Source organism: Vicugna pacos, chromosome 2, assembly GCF_048564905.1.
Source record: "Vicugna pacos chromosome 2, VicPac4, whole genome shotgun sequence".
Classification (NCBI taxonomy): Eukaryota; Metazoa; Chordata; class Mammalia; order Artiodactyla; family Camelidae; genus Vicugna; species Vicugna pacos.
This window is the reverse complement of record NC_132988.1, coordinates 50,264,930-50,285,077: the sequence shown is the minus strand read 5'-3', so window position 1 is coordinate 50,285,077 and position 20,148 is coordinate 50,264,930. Positions and strand designations below refer to the sequence as shown.

At 35.0% G+C, this 20,148-nt stretch overlaps 1 protein-coding gene across 8 annotated transcripts in view; it reads left to right on the top strand.

Annotated features, from left to right (window-relative positions):
• BANK1 (B cell scaffold protein with ankyrin repeats 1) overlaps positions 1 to 20,148 on the top strand; it is a 551,109-nt gene that overhangs the window by 9,388 nt on the left and 521,573 nt on the right. For 7 of the 8 annotated variants that reach the window (XM_072939857.1, XM_072939872.1, XM_072939864.1 and 4 more), the window contains one exon: positions 10,234 to 10,413. The gene's annotated coding sequence lies outside the window, so the exon portion shown is untranslated. The remainder of the gene's footprint in view (positions 1 to 10,233; positions 10,414 to 20,148) is intronic. The other variant, XM_072939893.1, reaches the window with a different exon arrangement.

The following is a 20,148-nucleotide window of genomic DNA, read 5'->3' as shown; positions in this document are numbered from 1 at the left end:
CAGTCTGCAGTTTCTTCTCAGACACTAGCTGCATAGAACAATTTCATGTCTGAATCACCAAGGGGGAATGTTCTCTCTAACGTGACATAGGGACAACTCACAACTTCCTACAGAAGTTTTGAATACAGAAGAGGAGAAAACGCAGGAAGACTGAGAGCAGTGGTTTTCAAAGTGTGGCCCACAAGTTAGCAGCAGCAGCAGCATCTGGGAACTTGTTGATAAATTTTTGGTTCCCCTCCCCCAGACCTACTGAATCGGACACTCTACAGGTGGGAATCCAGAAGTGTGTGTTTTAATCTTCGAGTGATTCAGATGCCCACTACAGTTTAAAAACCACTGCATTAGGGACTTGGGTCCACTTATCAAAGGGCAGGCAACGTCCTGGAGTAGTGCTTCTCAAACATGATATGTATCGGAATTAATTGTAGGTCTCTGGTGGGACTAAAGGACCTACATTTCTGAGAAGCTCCCAGATAATGCTGCTGCTGCTGCTGTTCTGTAGACTACTTTTGATTGCAAGGCCACTGATAAAATCTAGGGAGAGATCATATAAGAAGGTGCCAAGAAAAACAGGCTAGATGGAGTGACCTTGATGAGTTTGGCCCAACATGGAGGGAGATTGACTAGACTTGGCTTTATTAGGAATCTTCATAGCTGACACAAAGAAGGCCTTATCCTGAATCCAGGATTTTAAGAAAGGTGACCAGGCATGAAAGGTCAATGAGTAAGGAAAAGAGTGTGTGAAATTTTAAGCTTATGCCAGGCTAGGTTTTATAGTTTGAGACTGCATGATATGTTATATCTCAATTCTCTATAGTAATTTTTAGAAGAAAGAGGCATACATTTGAACTTTCACGAAGAAAGTTTTTATGATTAGTAGACACAATGGGGTAAGGTATAGTCATAAAGGACAGAAAGCAGGTGCAAATCATGTTGGTGGAACCCTGCTTAGAAAGCCTACGGTTTAGGAACTGCTGTGTGACCTTTGGCAAGTTACAGAATGTCCTCAGTTTTCTCATATCAAAAATGTGATTAAAAATTAAGTCTGTCTTACAAAATTTTTGTGAAGCTTAAATAAGTGAAGATGTTCAAGGCACTGAAAAGAGTGCCTGGCACATAATAAAACTCAATAAGTTGTTTCTTCTTCATTGTATCTTTGTCTACACTGTAAAATTTTCATTATTATTATTATTATTATTATTATTATTATTTATGCCACATTCAGGATAATTAAAAGGTGGGAGAGAAGAAAATGAGGTGATTGAGAAAAGGCTCTTTAAGAAAAGGGGCATGTTAACCAGAGATAAGGAATCCTTATGTCAAATATTTTCATTAAAAGAAATAGAAATTCTCTTTATTTTATGATTTATACCAAAGGATATATAATTAATGCAGAGCTATTGTTATTAGAGTTACCGTCAAAAATATAAAGGTAGTAATGATTTAATGAAATAGCAAGTAGCATTAGTTCCCTTTCCTTTGGCTTTTCTGAGCTCACTTATGGGTCAGAGCTCCTGTCCAGCCTGTCTTTTGACGTGGTAAGCTACTGCAGAAAATAGATAGTTCCTTTGGGGAGCCTGTCTCTGAGTTTTCTTTTTTATTCTTTTCATTCTTTCAAGCAAAGTCATCAATATATCAGTCTCCTGCAGGCAAGAATTGGTAAAATCATTTCTGCAGTCATTGCTGAGAATATGAGACTAGTGTTTTGAGGTAAATGGCAGAGAAAGAGAGTTTTTTCTAAAATTTTGTATTGATAATTTAATATGTCCCTATGGTTATTTATTTAGTATTGGAATAATTTTAGTTCATTTCTGAGATCAAAGATTTTTTTTACCACAAAATAAAACAGGGTTTTTTTTTTATTCATTGATCTCAACTTACTGTTTCATTTAGAAAACACTTATAGTCTAAAATGGACAAGCTAATTTAAAATACCTTATTACACATACACATGGCTTTCATCTCTCTCTCTCTTTTTTCTTTTTCTGTCACATCCACACCCACATAATATATTGATGATTATTGGCAATTTGATTTGTGTAAATTTTCAGATATTTTCAGCACATTACATGTTAAAAATCTCAATAAAATGAAATAGAAATAAATCCCTAAAAAAATAAATTTGTTGGAATTTTTCAGGCTTTACTAAGTTCTCTCCAAAACAGGTCTTTAAAAATGATTTTCAGTATTTAATGTTTAAAGAACATTTTCTTTAAATGTTGTGCCTATTTGCTGTATTATTGGGAAGAATTTCCTTACAGACCTCAATGAAAGCAGTGTGAAAAAACAATATACATTAATCTTTTACCCAAGTAGAACTGTTGTCTTCCCCAGTGGTTCAAACAGCCAGTAATATTTAACTTCCATGGATCATATAGCAATAAAATAAATAAATGGCCCTCTCAAAAGTTACATCCTGCATTATATAAATATTCCTCTTTAGCACATTGTGACCTGCCTCGCCACAAAGTATTATAGCCTTCTGGCCACAAAGTAAGTACTTTCCTTACTGAGGCCTAGACATTTGCATTGATTTTCCTCGCATCATAGTGAAATAGTCTGTGCCATTAAATTAAGTAACAGTATTTAATTAACATCCCCAGAGCATCTTATTATCAGTTGGTATCTAATGTAACTGAAGATGGCAAATGCTATGGATCTTCCTAAATGAATGTTTTGTACCTCAAAGATTTTATGAAGGTGGAGTAGTGATGAAAGACAACTCTGGTAGATCCACATTTATCCAGCTGATGTGCAAAGTTCCCCCAGATTTGGCAGAGAGGAATTGTGAGACTTTCAGAGCTACCTGGCTGTGTGAAGCAGATTGGGTTCTACCTCCTATCACTCATGCTACAGTGTAAGCAGAGAAGAGCCCACAAAACTCAAAACAAGAAACTCTAGTCTATTTTTCTTTCTGAAGGGAGGCTGATGAGAATGAAAGTATTCAAGAGAGTCTCCAAGTGCATAACAACAATGAAATCCATTGACAAAAAAGCAAAAAAAAAAAAACCAAAACAAACAAACAAACAAAACAAACAAAAACCCCAAGGTGCACACACACACACAAAACCATTCCTATAGTGTTGACATTCTAGCAACTCCCCTTTAAAAAAATTTTCGGTTTACCCTTGGAGATAAATGTACAAACTTCCTCTCATTCTAAGAAGAGGTACAAAGTGAAGCCCTTTACCGTGTCTTCCTTTGATAATTCATAAATATGGTTTGAAGTTCTCAGAATATGGAGGGGAGAAAGGAGTATACTCTGTCCCCTAGAAATGATCTTTGAATTATAAATATAAATTGTTCTGTTCAGATCTGATATAGATGACTTGCAATTTACAAATAAATAAGGTACTAGTTAGAGTAATAACACCATTCTATAAGGTCAAGAACACATGCAATTTGGTACACTTAAGATAGGATCAAATGACCCATGCCTTTAAGAAATCGTTGAAAATAGGAGAATTAAAGTGTCAGGTTGTTAAGTCACCAGGTTTAGTTTGTTACAGGCCTTCAACCCTAGTGCCTACCTGCAGGCTAAGGCTCATTCCTGGTTCCCAAGACTCCACTGAACAACTATGGCTATTACTCCTCCCACAATAACCTGCTGTCATACTCCAGTTGAGAAAATGGGGCTTTTGATTTGTTCCTGGGTCTCATATTTACATAATACTTCTCACCCAGCAGCTGTACAAGATGGATGCCACCAGAGGTTGTAAAATATCTCTAGACTGTCACTAGCCTCAAGGTTGGATTCATATTTTTTTCTTTGTTTTTTCTTCTAGGATGTCCCTCAATTTCCAGCAGCATTAGAAATGCACTTAAAATTTTTTTCCATATATTTTGCCCATAATTCTTAGGTGTTTTGTGATAGATGAAACTGGCAGGCAAACATGTTAGCTTGCAAGGCGATTGGAAAATCTCAGAGCCTTGACAGTTCTTAATATTTCAGATATATATTTTATGGTATTACTTGTTTTAACTTCTTCTTCTTTTTGGTTTTTTTTTTTTTTGATTACTTGACCAACTACTGCTGCTTCTAATCTTATATGTACAGATTACTCACTATGGTGGTTTGAAGCCTTTTTTTCCCTTTCTTTTTCTTCTTTTTTAAAATCCTCTTCTTCTAGTAAGAGTAAGAAGGCATTCAGAGTACTTCACATGTTTCAGTAATGCTCCTCTTCACTGATCCCCAATTTGGTAATATTCCATTAGGTTATAGGATAGCTTATTTAGTTTAATAGTTCAATTTTGACAGATTCTACTCACTTTTCCATTACAAAACCACCAGCTGCAGATACTTCTGCAAAATTTTCTTGTAATGTTTTTGTCTTTTTATGGAATTCAGGCAACCCTGGCCTCATGGCATGAGTTAGGAAGTATTTTCTCTGCTTCTATCCTCTAAAGATATTATAGAAAATTGGCGTAATTTCATCTTTAAATGTTTGGTAGAATTAACCAGTGAACCCATCTTGGCTTGATATTTTTAGTTTGGAAGGTTATTATTGATTCTATTTTTCAAATAGACATAGGATGTTCAAACTGTCTATTTCTTCTTGAGTGAGTTTTGGCAAACTCTGTCATTCAAGGGTTGGTCCATTTCTTCTGGGTTATCAAATTTTGAAGCATAGAGTTGTTCATAGTAGTCTTTTATTATCCCTCTCATGCCCACTAAGGCTATAGTGATTTCCCCACTTTCATTTCTGACACTAAACATGGCAGAAGCTTCCTCAGCTAAAGATCTGAGTTATCTAGCTGTATTTCTGACACTAGTAATTTGTGTCTTCCTTTTTTCTTAATTAGCTTGACTAAAGTCTTACCAGTTTTATTGATCTTTTCAAAAAACTAGTTTTTGGTTTTGTTAGTTATCTCTATTCTTTTCCTATTTCAATTTCATTGATTTCTGCTCTGATTTTTATTATTTCTTGTCTTCTGCTTACTTTGGGCTAAATTTGTTCTTTTTTTCTTAGTGCTCTAAGTGGAAGTTTAAATTACTGATTTTTGATTTTCCTTCTTCTCTAACGTGTACATTCAGTGCTATAAATTTTTCTCCAAGCACTACTTTCACTCACTGTACCCTACAAATTTTGATAAATTATGTTCTCATTTTCACTTACTTCAAAATATTTTAAAATTCATGTGAGATTTATTCTTTAGCCCATATGTTATATACATGTGTATTGTTTAATCTCCACATATTTTGAAAATTTCAAACTATCTTTCTGTTATTGACTTCTGTTTACTTCTATTTTAATTCCCCTGTGGTCTGAGAGCAGACGTTGTATGATTTCTATTCATTTAAATTTGCTAAGATGTATTTTATGACCTGGAATATAGTCTATGTTGGTGAATGTTCCATGTGAACTTGAGGTGAATGTATATTTTATTGTTGTTGGATGAAGTAGTCTACAGATGTCAGTTATAGCTAGGTAAATGATAGTGCTGTTGAGTTCAACTATGTACTTACTGTTTTTCTGCCTCCTGTATATGTCATTTTCTAATAGAATTGACATCTTCAACTATAACAGTGGATTCATTTATTTCTCCTTGCAGTTCTATCAGTTTTGATTCAAGTATCTTGACATTCTGTTTTTCAGTGTATACACACTGAGGATTGTTGTCTTGGAGTATTGTCCTCTTTATAATTAGGTAATATCCCTCCCTGAAAATTTTCCTTAATCTGAAGTCTGCTCTATTTGAAATTAATATAGCTACTTTCACTTTCTTTTGATTAGTGATAGCAGGGCATATCTTTCTCCATTTCTTTACTTTTAATCTATGTATTTACATTTAAAGTTGATTTCTTGTTGAAAGAGTGAATTAGGGAATATTTTCTCTGTTTCTAACTTCTGGAGAAGATACTGGTATAAAATTGAAATAATTTCTTCCTTTAATGTTTGGTTGAATTCACCAGCAAACCCATCTGAGCTTGATGCTTTATATTTTGGAAGATAAATGACTATTAATTTCATTTTTTTAATAGACACGGGCCTGGTCAAATTGTCTAGTTCTTATTGTGTGAGTTTTGGCAGATGATATCTTTCAAGGATTGATCCATTTCTTCTTGTTTATGAAATTTGTGGTCATAGATGTCTTTATATTTAAAATGGATTGTAGACAATCTGTATTTGGGTCTTGCTTTTTGATCCACCCTATGATAGAGATCTTTTGATTAATTTATTTGGATCATTTACTTTAGAAGTGATTATTGATATATTTGGATTACTATCTACCATATTTGTTACAGATTTCTATTTGTTGCCCTTGTTTTGTTTCTATTTTTGTCTTCCATATTTATGTGTCTTTGTGGTTTTAACTGAAGATTTTATAATTCCACTTTTTTCCTTTTTTAGTGTATCAAATATGGTGGGGTTTTTTTTTTTGTATTTATATTGGTTGCTCTAGAGTTTGCAATAAACATTTACAACTAATCCAAGTCTGCTTTCAAATAACATTATACCTCTTCACAGGTAGTATAAGTACCTTATAATAACAACATATTCCCAAATCCTTCCTTCCATCCCTGTATCACTGCTGTCATTCCTTTCATTTATGTAAAATCATATGTGTGCATGTGTGTACACATGGTCAAATGCATTGTTGCAATTAATTTTGAACAACTGTGATTAATTAAGAATGAGAAGTCTAAAATTGTTATTTCACTTCCTGATTCTCTGATAAATCCAGATCCAAGATTCTTTCTTTATGTAGATCTGAATTTCTGGCCTATATTATCATCCTTCTCTCTGAAGAACCTCTTTTTATTATTTGTTGCAAGGTAGGTATACTGGCATCAAAATCTCAGGATTTTGTTTGTAGGAAAAAGTGTTAATTTCTCTTTCACTTTCATAGGATAATTTCACAGAGTATAGAATTCTAAGTGGGTTTTTTTTCCTCTCATTACTTTAAATATTTCACTACATTCTCATCTTACTTGCATGGTTTCTGAGAAAAAGTCAGACATAATTCTTATCTTTGCTCCTCTATAAATAAGGATTTTCCCCCCTAGTTTCTTTCAAGATTAGTTTTTTATCTTTGATTATCCAAATTTTGAATATGATATACTCAGATGTTATCCTGTTTGGTGTTCTTTGAGCTTCCAGGATCTGTGATTTGATGTTTGAATTAATTTGGAGAAAATTCTCAGTCATTATTGCTTCAAATATTTTTTTCTCTTCCTTCCTTCCTTCCTTCCTTCCTTCCTTCCTTTCTTTCTTTCCTTCTTTCCTTCTTTCCTTCTTTCTTTCCTTCTTTCTTTCCTTCTTTCTTTCTTTCTCCCTTCCTTCCTTCCCTCCTTTTCCTTTCTTTCTTTCTCTCTTTCTTTCTTTCTTTTCATACCCATTACACATACTTTACATTTTTAGTAGTTATCCCTCAGTCCCTGTATATTCTGTTCTCTTTTTACAGTCTTTTTTCCTCTTTGATTTTCAGTTTTGGAAGTTTGTATTGACATATTCTCAAGCTTAGATAATCTTTCCTCAGCCATACTAAGTCTACTAATGAGCCCTTCAAAGGTATCTTCATAATTGCTACAGTGTTTTTTTTAATGTTTAACCTTTTTTTTTTTTTGATTCTTTTTTAGAATTTCTCTCCCAAATACGTTATCCCCTTTTTCTTGCTTTTTGTCTGTTGGTTTTTTTTTTTTTTTCTGTTAGAGTTGTTAGCACACTAATCAGTTATTTTAAAGTTCTGGTTTGATAAGTCCAACATTCTTGCCATATATGACTGATTCTGATGTTCATTTTGTCTTTTCAAAATGTGATTTTTTTTGACATTTTCTTATGCCTCATAAAAGTTTATTGATACCTGGACATGACATCCTGGGTAAAGAACTGTGATAAAGAGACCTTTAGTAATATGGTAGTAAGGTGTTGGAGGAGGGGAAATTTCTGTAGTCTTATGATTAGATCTTAGCCTTTTGCCCCAGGGCTCTGAACTTTACAATTACTTCTCAGTTTTCTCCCTGCACCCACCCCCATTTGGTGGAATAGAATGGTTACAGGGACCTGAAGTTTGGTATTAAGTTTCCCCATGTGGAAGAATAGAGGGAACTGTAGTTGAGATTTCCTTTCTCCCACATAGAGCCAACTGGACTTAAATACTTTCCTTCCCCCAAGTAGGTTATATATATATATATATATAACCTGCTGGGTTATATGAGATAATAATTTTATCTGAGGGCAGACCTTGTCAAGAAGAACAGATTGCTCTGGCATGTATCAAAATTATACTTTAAAAAAAAGGAGGGAGAAGGTAAAGCTCAAGTGGTAAAGTGCATACTTAAGCATGCACGAAGTCCTGGGTTCAATCCCCAGTACCTCCTCTAAAAAATAGATAAATAAATAAACCTAATTACCCCCCCCAAATGATACTTTCCCCTTCCCGTACAAGAATCCAGATGGAATTTTCACGATGAGGACCTGATAGGTTTTGTTAAGATAGAACCCACAGAACTGTGGGGGCCTACTATGACTGGGTCCTCCTGGAGATTAAAACAGTTTTTTTGAAACAGTTTTAAGAGAAGTTTTAGGTTCACAGCAAAATTGAGAAAAAAGTATATGACCCCCTCCCCACACATCCATGGCTTTCCTTATTATCAGTATTACCCCCTGGAGTGGCACGTTTATTACAACTGATGCAACCACATTGAGACATCATTATCACCTGAAGTCTATTGTTTACATTAGATATGTTCACTTTGGTTCACTATGGGTCCCCTGCATTTTTTTCCTTTTTTTATTGAAGTATAGTCAGTTTACAATATTGTATGAATTTCCAGTGTACCTCATAATGTTTCAGTCATACATGAACATACATATATTCCTTTTCATGTTCTTTTTCATTATAGGTTACTAAATAATACTGAATATAGTTCCCTGTGGTATACAGTATAAAATCTATTTTATATATATTAGTTACTATCTGAAAATCTCAGGCTCCCAACTTATCCCTCCCCACCCCCTTCCCTCCCTGGTAACCATAAGTTTGTTTTCCATGTCTATGAGTTTGTTTCTCTTTTGTAAATAAGAGCATTTGTCTTTTTTTTTTTTTTAGATTCCACATATAAGTAATATCATATGGTATTTTTTGTTTCTGTTTATGACTTACTTCACTTAGAATGACAATCTCCAGGTCCATCCATGTTGCAGCAAATGGCATTATTTTATTCTTTTTTAAGGCTGAGTAGTATTCTGTTGTATATGTATACCACAACTTCTTTATCCATTCATCTGTTGATTGACATTTGGGTTGTTTCCATGTCTTGGCCATTGTAAATAGTGTTTTTCAGTTTATTCATTTTTTTAACTTGTTATTAGGACAGAGTGGTGATTTCTCAGCTCTTAACTTAATGGATTGGAAACCAGAAGTCATCAATACTTTTTACAGTCTTTTAAAATTTTAGCCATCCTACTAGATGTGAGGGGGTATAACTGAGTTTTGATTTGAATTTCCTTAGTCACTAATAATGTTGAGCATGGTGGATATAATTTCAAGGAGCATTTACATGACTTTTTATTGAACTGAATTTCATTGTTTTAAGATAAGCAGATGGAATCTTTCAGCAACTGGATTATCCCCCATTAACTTTGCCAGCCATCTTCCATTTACTTTTGAGAGATTCTTTCCTCACTGTCTTTGATTAGACTTCTAGATTGAGCCTTTCTTCATGAAACATGTGACATAAAGAATGAACAATAGATGCCTAAGCTTGTATCTCATTGTAATTAATACTCATTTTAGCCAGGCAAATGTTGATGTCGTGTGATCAGAAAATAATCTGGACCTAATAGTGAAGTTTGATATTTTAACAGTATCTGTCATCTGTTGTTTTGGGCTGCCCAGCTGCTGTTTCTGGGGGGAACCACCCCTCCATCAGTTCATGTAGTCCTGATGATGCCTACAGTCACACCCACTCCTCATCCACCTGCAGCCTCCACTCCCCAGGCCACAAGCATGAGCACGGAGCACATAAACCTGACATCAGCAATTGTAGTGTTTTATGTACATCTTTTTTTTGCCACAGTTTCCTGACATTCTGTCTTCTCTTTTGCAACGTATACAGCTTCTTCAAAGTATTCAAGATCTTTGAGAAAAAAGACTGAATCTCTAGGCAAGTGATAAACACAGATAAACATAAAATATTACATTTGTCAAGATTTGAGGGATACTACAGATACTTCGCAGTGAACACACATGCAACTCCCATTCAGTCATGCCTTTGTTTCTTTTCAGGTGAATTGCGCCTTTTGGTGAAGATGTTGACTGGAGGGAAACTGCAATAGTATCATCTCAGAGGTGTGGTTAATTTTCACGCATCCACTTGTCATAGACACCGTCCAGATTTCATGGTTTTGATTGACCAGTATTGGACATACATACCACTTCTTCATTCCTGTGTCAAGGTGACAGAAGGTAACATGACTTTAAGGCTTAGTTTGATATGTACATGTGTACACTGTAGGAAAAAAGCATATCATGTCAAATAACCTTCAAGAAAAGTGGTAATTTCAAAGATATCAGGAGCTATTCAGAGAAGAGGTCTTTGAGAGAAGGTGCTTTTTGGTTTCCTTGACAGTAGATGAAGGCCTTTACAAGATAATCACATTTTGATGCTCTCCCTTGAAGGCAAATTGCTAATGAGCAGGAGAACAAAGAATCGACCTGTGGGGAGCGCCAGTCCTGAGCGGAGTACTTAGTGCATCCAAGCACATGATTTCATTTTGTCTTTCAAAGAACCCACTGAAAAAAGTACCATGATACTGTTTCTATAGATTAGCAAATTGAGGTTCAGTGATCTTAAATCAATTGATTAATTTTTTCTTCTCTACCCATGTCTCTCAGATGCCAATCTGAACACTGGCTACACAATAATCATCCTGATGAAATTGTTTAAAATATAAATTCTGGGACCCTCACTCCTGAAGATTCTAGTTCAATAGGTTCTTAGATCCAGGTATTCTTCTTTTATGCCAAAGTGCTTCTGTTACACAGCCAAGTTTGGAACATCTCCTTTATGCCCCACGACCTCGGACTGGTTCAGGCAGTTAACTTGGTTTCATCTCTTTCAACTGAAGTATGTTGGAAAAGGCTGTTCAGAGTCCTGTGTTGAAAGGCTTCTGAGGCTGTTGGGAAGTATTCTGGGATGCATTAGTGATGGCTGTGATGAGGCCAGATGGAGGGAGTAGAATGCGACTGCCAAACATCGGCCAACTGTGATCTAGATTGTGACAGTTGGAAGGTGGGTGAGGAGGAAAAAAAGGAAAGTAGAGAATATCAGTTACACTTTGATTAAAAATTATCTGAGGATATACTAAATATTTTATACAGCTGTGTGTAACCCTCTTGAGCTATACCAAATGTAAATGTAGCTCTTGGAAAAATACTAATGATGACCAAAGCACAGAGAGCCACATCAGGGAGATGAGCCAAAATGTTCTTGCAAATCTCCAGGGTACTGGATTCCTCCATTGTCCCAGCCCTGCGAGAACGCCTGTGCCAGGAATATTGGGAACTCTGTGTAAGAGCAGCTGCCATGTGCCAGTGTTCTTTCTGTTGCAGCCTTATTTCTTGTGGCAGGAAAAAAAAAAATGTATTTTAGCAATTGATCAGATTTTTTTTTTATTATTTCAAAACTTTAGGCAGAGAGCAAATACACTTTATAGTTCTAAATTGTGTATGCTTATTTCTCATATTTTATGATTAAATTTTAATTTCAGATATATGCATTATATTTGGAGAAGCCAGTTTAGGTGGGTCTGATGAAAATATATGTAAGTAGATACAATGGATGTCCTTTATTAGATATACTCATAGAAAGAGGTGAATAAAGCTGTGCCTTTAAACAGAGAAAGGCTGCTTTTTAGGGTTTAGTTCTTCATGACAATGTAGCCTTTTTAAGGGAGAACTGCATACTTGGGATTCATTTAGTCCAGGAGAGCTGTGTACACATCTCCTTGCTGTAACACCAGAAACCAGGGTTCCTGCAGTCCTCATTATGTCAGTAACCATCAGCAGGTAACCTGTGGCAGATAGGCTCTTAGGATTCTCAACTCATTTTCACTTTGCCTTCCACTCTTGTGGACATTGTTACTTCCTTCTGTCCACTTGCAGTTGAAGGGAAATGATGCATAAAATCGCTTTCCACAACCAGTGTCAGGGATGACCTTTGAACTGCTTAGTTACCTCGCCCCCTTTAGAAGAGCCGTGAAAGAGACATGTGACAAATATAAAGAGAAAAACGTTGCAGTTGATTAGTGATGGCTATCATCAGATCAGAATTGGGAAGTTGCAGCATGTGATTAGTATTTTTACCATCTTTGATTCATATCACTAACAGTGGCCAGGTGAGTGGACTATAAATAAAAATATGTCAGACGTGATGTTGTTATTATCAGCATGAAGGTGGGAAAAAGGAAAAAAACTGGGCAAGAGGAATGGCACGGAGCATCTGGATATAATTTTCATGAAACCAAACCTGAGCCTTCACAAACCTCTACAGTGCCAGAATTATTGAAAATTTAAAGATAAAAATTAAAAAATGGTCCTAGATATAACTGCTAAATGAATTTTTAAAATATAATGAACTGTGAATTATACATACATTATTTGTCTTTGTTAATAACAGTGTTCCTCATTTCAAAATTCATAAGTGAGTTCTAGAAAAATCAAGTTGGAAAAAGAATTTATTACTTTGCCATTCATTCATCAGGACCTGGAAACTGGTCATTACTTTGGTAAACAGTTTGAAGTTCTGACATTACCCTTAGTGGTATCATTGTAAGAACTGAGACTCAGTGTTCTAAAGATAATTACATTTTTTTTTACAAGCTAAATGGAAAAATGCTGAATATTGTCACTGCTTGAGAGATTGGATTTTGTAGTGATTTGTTTTTGTTTTTGTTTTCTTTTCTTTTTGTGTGCGTGCTAGCACTATATCCAGATATTTCTGATGGAGGGAGCTACAGTAATATTAAAGAATTGTTCACAACTACTTATGAGAGGGACTGTCACATTTGTAAACAAAACTTAACTGTATCAAAGCAGATGTCAAGAGGTTATTTTAACCTCTGTTATACCTCATAATGCAATTCTGATATGTTCTGGAGCAAGTATGGGGTGAGTGGGAAAAGTTTAATATAATAGACTAAGAAAGGCCTAGTGTTTGGCAGATTAAATGAGAAGGAATGGAAAAGTAAGACCAGACAATAAAAATATGTTTTGTGCAATGATGCAGTGGGATTTTTAAATGAGTTCCCATTTGCCTCAAACTCTGGAAAACACACCCCACTGTCAATATTTCTTGAAGGGAATGAGAATGTTTTTTGTCTCTTTGAAAATATTACCTTTAAGGCAGTGAGCGAAACAAGGAAACCCTCTGAACAGCTGATTGGAAATCTAAGCTGAAGCCAAAACACATACTGAAATTAGAGCTACCAGTGTTTTACCGTGGCTTGATTTCTGGTTTTCTCGTTAGATGTCATACATGTGTTTCCTGTTGTGCTTACTAAAAACAATATCTTGTATCAGGTCACATTTCCTACAAATACCAACCAAGAACTGATTTCCAAGGTTGCAAATTAACTTTTAAAGATGATCATGCATCACATTTTATAGGAAAAGGAATGGTTATTTAATAAATGGTGCTACAGATAATTAATTCACTACCTGAGCTTCACTTCACTTTGTATGAAACAAAGAAATGAGGAAGGAAGGAAAGAAGAGGGAGGGGGGACTAAGAAAAGGAGGAAAGGAGACAGGGAGGGAGAGAGAAAGGGAGAGGTAGAGAAGAAGGAAGGAGGGAAGGAGAGAAAGGTAAGAAATTCCAGAATGGTTCAAGAAGCAAATGTTAAGCATTAAAACCATAAGAAAGGGAAAAACAGGATTATTTATTTTAGGACTCCTATTTTCTAAGTAACAAATTAAATCACAAAGGAAAAAGTGACAGCTACTTGAAAATTGAAAGAACAAACCACTCTGTCAAAAATAGACAATTAACAAGTAATAATAAAGTGAGAAATTATCTATGTCAAATAGGACAAGTTAGGAATTCACAAGCTGAAAATATGAAGGATTGCTAGAAATACATAAGAAAAATCTTAAGATCCCAACAGCTTGAAGAAAAGAGCTGTAGAGTTTTGTTTATAGTTCTTTCAAATAGATATTGAAAATATGGTGAAATATTTCACTTCACCGGTAAGCAAAAAAATGTAAACTGAAATAAGATATTATTTTGACTAAATACTTAGAAAACATAAAATATACTAAGTAACAAGGAGGGTTTTGTAGAATATGAACAGTCACAAATGGTATAAATTGGTACAGTTTTTCTGGATCAGTTTGGCTACACTCATTGAAAGTATCCCAAAAGTTCATAACTTTTTCAGTTATTTCCATTATAGAAACCTATCCTGTGGAAATTGTCATGTATGCGTAGTTACTCTAAAGTTATTCATGATGAGCAATCCGAATATCCAATTGTAAGACAATGTTTATATAGTCTAGCCAACCACTGTGTAATCCCCAGACCAGCAAGATCAGCATCACCTGGCAAATTGTTAGAAATGGACAATCTAGGCTCTATTTGGCACTTATTGACTTGGAAACTCTAGGGGTGGACCAAGCATTAATAGAGCCCTCAAGATAATTTTGGTGCATACAAAAGCTTGAGAATCACTGATGTAATGGAACATTAACAGACATTCAAAATATTTTTAAAGAACTCTTAGCATGGAAAGGAGAATAAAAATTGTTCCTATTTAACATGATCATGGGAATTATGTATAGTATGACTTCCATTTTGTAAATCCATATGAGTATATATATCATATATTTGTAAAACCAAAATCATTCACATGTATGTGTATTCACATGAACATGCATACCAGCAGAAAAAAAATGTTATTCTCGATGTATCTTTGAATTACTTTCTCTTTGCACCTTTATGTACTTTTCCAAATTCTCTTCTATGATGACATATTATTTTTTACTATCAAAAAAAGATCTTGGCCACAAACATTTTCACAGGTATCTGTAATGCTCAAGGCCCCAAGTTGCCTGTAACCCTAAATATTTCTTAATCTTTCATAATGACATTGGTTTATTGCAAAGAGAGACCCCTTCTTCAATAGCAGGTTGTGTTTTATCAGTCAGGAAAGCAGTAAGATGTGGTACTTGGGTTGACCTAGCCACAGGCAGGATGTGGCTGCCAAAGCAGAACTATAAGTCTTTGAGCAACAGCCACATCCTCCTCCTACTAGTTCTTTTTTTAGCTGATGGCATCTCCCAGGATTCTGACGTTAACCAAAAGTTCACATCGTCTCTGTGTTGCTATCATACCCTCTTCTTTTACCAGCAGTTCTCACAATAAACTCAGCGCAGAGCACAGGGCATAGAAATGATGGAAATATTAGGCATTAGAGATTTCAAACCACCAAGCTCATTTAAGCAGAGTATTCTAGCAGGGTGATACCAAGATGAAGTAATAATCCAACAACAGTTATTTATCTTCCTATGTTAAAAATTATCTGTCCTTTGTTATCTCAGAAAACCATCAGCATTTCTTCTCTGGTTTACTTTAATTTGCAGCTATCTGAGTGCACAGAAGGTTCAACCTGTTCTGCTAGTGCTTGGACAAGGTAGTGGACGTTGTTTACAGTGGTTTAAAAACTCTTAAGTGTTGGAAACTTTTTAATTGTCATAGAAAATGAATATTGTAGCATGTGTCTCTGTTCTAAATCACTGGAATAAGATAACTTCTGTTTTGCTCCCTGCTCACATTAACACAGTTAGCAAGAAGATCAGGGGACAGCCCCAACTGCTCCAGACTGACAGCTGCCCTCAGTTAGGGTATTTAGGGACTAAGAAGAGGTATCATTCAGCTTGTACGCTGTGATTGGCTCCAGCTTCCATAGTTTTACGTCGGAGGAATTCTGTGGGCAGAAATACAATTCCTCCATAGGTAAATGCAGAAACTGCTGTGATTTGAAGGAACAGTGGTATGTTAAAGAACAGTGAAATACTAAAAGAAATATCCCAAAGTCTTAGAGAAAATGGGAATGAAAGAGTATAATTTTATATAGTAGATTTGACAAATACACATATTAAGCCTGCTTAATGACAACAAAGTTTAGATTTCCTAATGTCTGTTATTCAGAATGCATGAATTTATGATTAGGATCAGAGACTGATTTTGAAAACCTAAAACTCCTCAGATGATGATTCGTATTTTGTGGCATGTAGATGCTATCAGCCGAATGTTATGACTCTGCCCTCAGGTTTTTATTACCAAGATCATTTTCGTGACTTCCTACAAGTGGGCTTTGTGTCTCTAAGAGATACTTATAAATGTTTGGCTAAGTTTGCAAACACTCAGGTTTTCAAAAGAAACCTATGTGACGTGCAGAGACTGACTGAGATGTGTAAATGCTGAAGATAAGGTGATTGTACAGAAAATAGAACAGAAGTAACTACAGCAAGGATCAGGGTGGAAAGCCCAGCCAAAAATGAGAAATTTAAAACCCCTGTGTTTTGTCAGCAGCGGCTTGGCAGCTGGAATAGGAAGGACAGAGGAAGTCAGACCCATGCTGGCTTCCAGAGGTCTGCTACAAGAAAATGGACCCCTAGGACCAGATGGTTTTATGGCTTTGGTAAACAATAGATTTGCATAATGTTTCCTCAGTAATTCTGTCAGGAAGAGTGTTGAGCTAGAAAACAATGTACAATTGTGCCTTTTTTTGAAAACTAGCTCTCTAAAAGACCAACTGGTAATTAGGGAGAAACCGACCTGTTGGGAAGGACAGAGTAGGTAATGAACTATTACCTGACTATCTTGACTACAAGGTAATGGTAAATAACTGATATGTTTGAAAGTCTTAGGTCTCCCCTGGTGGCCATATTATGAACCAATTATCATACAGAAATGAGGGTTTCTCTGATTTCAGGCACCACCTCCTTAAGATTTCCTTGTTCTGATTGGTAGCTTCCTTTGACCTTTTTTTTCTCTAAGGCTTGGGTGACTGCCATTTGGTTTCTCTTCAAGAAGAATCAACAAACCACTTCACGCTGAATTCTTTTCTGGTATACACACGCATCACTACTCCCTATTGATCTCAGGAAGTGGGATCCCCATACACCTTTTGAACAAAATCCTCTGTTTCATCAAGTGGATGAGTACCCTCATCTGCTTCGTTCAACCGATTTAATGGCAACAATTATTTCCACAGGTGGTTTCTGCGCATATAAGTACAGGTTTCTACTTTATAACAAATCCAAAATGGGCCAGTGGAATAATACACCACTAAAATCCACCTTCTCTATCCTCCAAACATGGCAACAATCCCCTCCCCACAATATTGACGTTAAAAGGCAGGGCTTGCAAACTCAAAAGCCTTCAGTGCTCGTTTGGGTAATACAAATATAGCTGAAGTTGAAGGGAAATAAGGACTGATAATAGGGAATGTTGACAACATCATTAAGTGGCAAGCCTGGTCTGAAGTCAGCAGCTGTCCAGCTCCAGAAAATTGTTGTCGTGTAATAAAGTAGCCCAAGAAATGCCCCATCTACTGGATTTTCAAGAAAAGTAAAATTGATTTTTTTTTAAATTGAAGTACAATCAGTTTACAATGTGTCAGTTTCTGGTGTATGGCATGTTTCATTGTAAATATACATATATATTCATTTTCATAATCTTTTTCATTATAGGTTACTACAAGATATTGAATATAATTCCCTGTACTATATGGAAGAAACTTGTTGTTTATCTGTTTTATATATAGTAGTGTGTATCTGCAAATGTCGAACTCCTACATGAAATTTAGTCATAATGAATTATCCTTTTCTATGCTTCTGGGTTCAATTTGCTGAATATTTTGCTTAGAAAATTTTTCATTCACATTCATAAGTTGGCCTGTCATTTCTCTTTTTCTTCCTGCCATTTTGAGATTGAAATTATGCACATCAAGATATGAAGAGATGCTAACACTGAGAGAGTGTTAACTCTTCTTTTGTCTTTCAGATGACAAATTTGGGGATTCTTTTTTAAAAACATTTTTATTTTGAAATAAATTCAGATGTCTGAAAAATTACAAGAATAGAACAAAGAAATCTTGTATGTGCTTCACCCAGGTTCCGTTTCACTCATTGTTAACATATTGTCACAGTAGCTTAATCATTTTCTCTCTATTTTTTCTTGGGCTATTTGAGAGGAGGTTGCATATATCATGACTCCTTATACCTAAAATTTCACCACATATTACATAAGAAGAGGAGCATTTCGTTATATCACTAGAGTATGACTAGCAAAATTAGGAAAATTGCCATTATTAAAATACTATTGTCTAATATTTAGTCTGTAGTCAAATTTAGCCAATTATCTCAATAATGTCCTTTATAATACATATTTTTTCTCTCTGATTCAGGATTCAATCAGGTATATAAATTGTTTTTAGTTATTTTACCCCTTTAGTCTCATTACTCTAGAAGAATTTCTCAAGATTTTCTTTGTATTTTGTGACATTGATCATTTTGTAAGATGGTAACCAAATATTTTGTAGAATCTCCTGTAATTAAAACAGGAATTATTTCTCCCTTGAAAATCTGTAGAATTCACTGATGAAGACCTATGTCTGTGTTTGGAGGTTTCTTTGTGGGATGATTTTCAATGACTGACTCACTTTCTTTAACTATCACGACTACGAAAGATATTTCTCCTTTACTCATTTTGTTAAAATTTTCTAGGAATTTATTTGTTTTGATTGTATCTATTACTGTAAAGGTGCTTATAATATTCTTTTATTAACCTTTTTACTGTCTATAAAATATGTAGTTATGTCTACCTTTAAATTTGCAATAATGTTTTTGTTTATCTTCTTTTTTTGAATTCTAGACTTTCCTTTTAGGTGTACTTTTCTTTTGTTTGAAGTATACCCTTAAGAATTTCTTTCAGGGAGGATTTTTGTATCATCATCATCAGGGTCCTTGAAAGATACCTTTGCTGGTTACGGAATTCTAGGTTGACAGTTATTTGATCTCCTTGAAAGAATCTGCCCAAAGTTGACCACTTATTTTTGGGAAGGGTCTCATATAGGGTGTTGTTCATGTGCATTCCTGACAGATTGGCTCTGTCACACTTTTGACCACTCTTGGGCTATTGGTGATGTCCAACCACTGTTGACACTTTTTCATATTACTATTCAAACTATTATGGCCAATGAAACAAATTTTTCACCTTGACAGTGGTGTGCTTTTTATTGCACAAGCCACTCAACAGTGGGCCAATAGTCAAGATATCTGATAGATCTTCTACACTCTCTATCGTCCACAGCATCTTGTATTGTCTTAGAAAGCCCTTCTCAAAATTTGACTCAGTAAGTTTTCTAACTCTGTATTCCTCAGCTCCTCCTGGTCTGCACCCCTAAGTAAAAAGAGTTTGGTCATTGAGTGAGGCTGTTCCTAGAAAGGGATGATTTTCTATTATCTGCTTCCTGGTTAACAATCAGGATAAAAATTTGGACTTCTGCCTTGACCATTCTTGGGAGTGATACTTCTTTATTTCTCCAAATGGTAACCCTAAAGTCAGGATATGATTGTACACGTAACAATTCAAAGAAATACAAATAAATTATTAGAATTAATAAGTGGATTTCACAAAGTTTCTTGATATAAGGTGATATGGAAAATATATTTAATTTATATGGGTTTTCTCAGTGATAAAATAAAATTAAAAAATCAAATAATACCCTGTATTGATACTACTTCTGGTGTATGCATAAATTAAATATTTTCCTCTTTGGAAAACAGTTTGGCATTATCTACCAAAGTTGAAATTATGCATAAAATACAATCTGGCAATTGGACTCTTAGGTACATATACTGAAGGGAAATGGATACACATGTATAAAAGGAGATGTATGCATAATGTTCATAGTAGCATAATGTTATCAAACTGATAACAAATCCAGTGTTCATCAATAGTAAAGTAAATACTAAAATAATAATAAATTGGTAAAATAAATAGTAAAATATAGAGAATAAATATTTCTACAATGAATAATAAGCAATAAAAGTGGATGGCACTGCAGATATATAGCACATAGTTTCTATTCTATCAAAATTTCTCAAAGTAATCACACACAAAATAATACATATTGG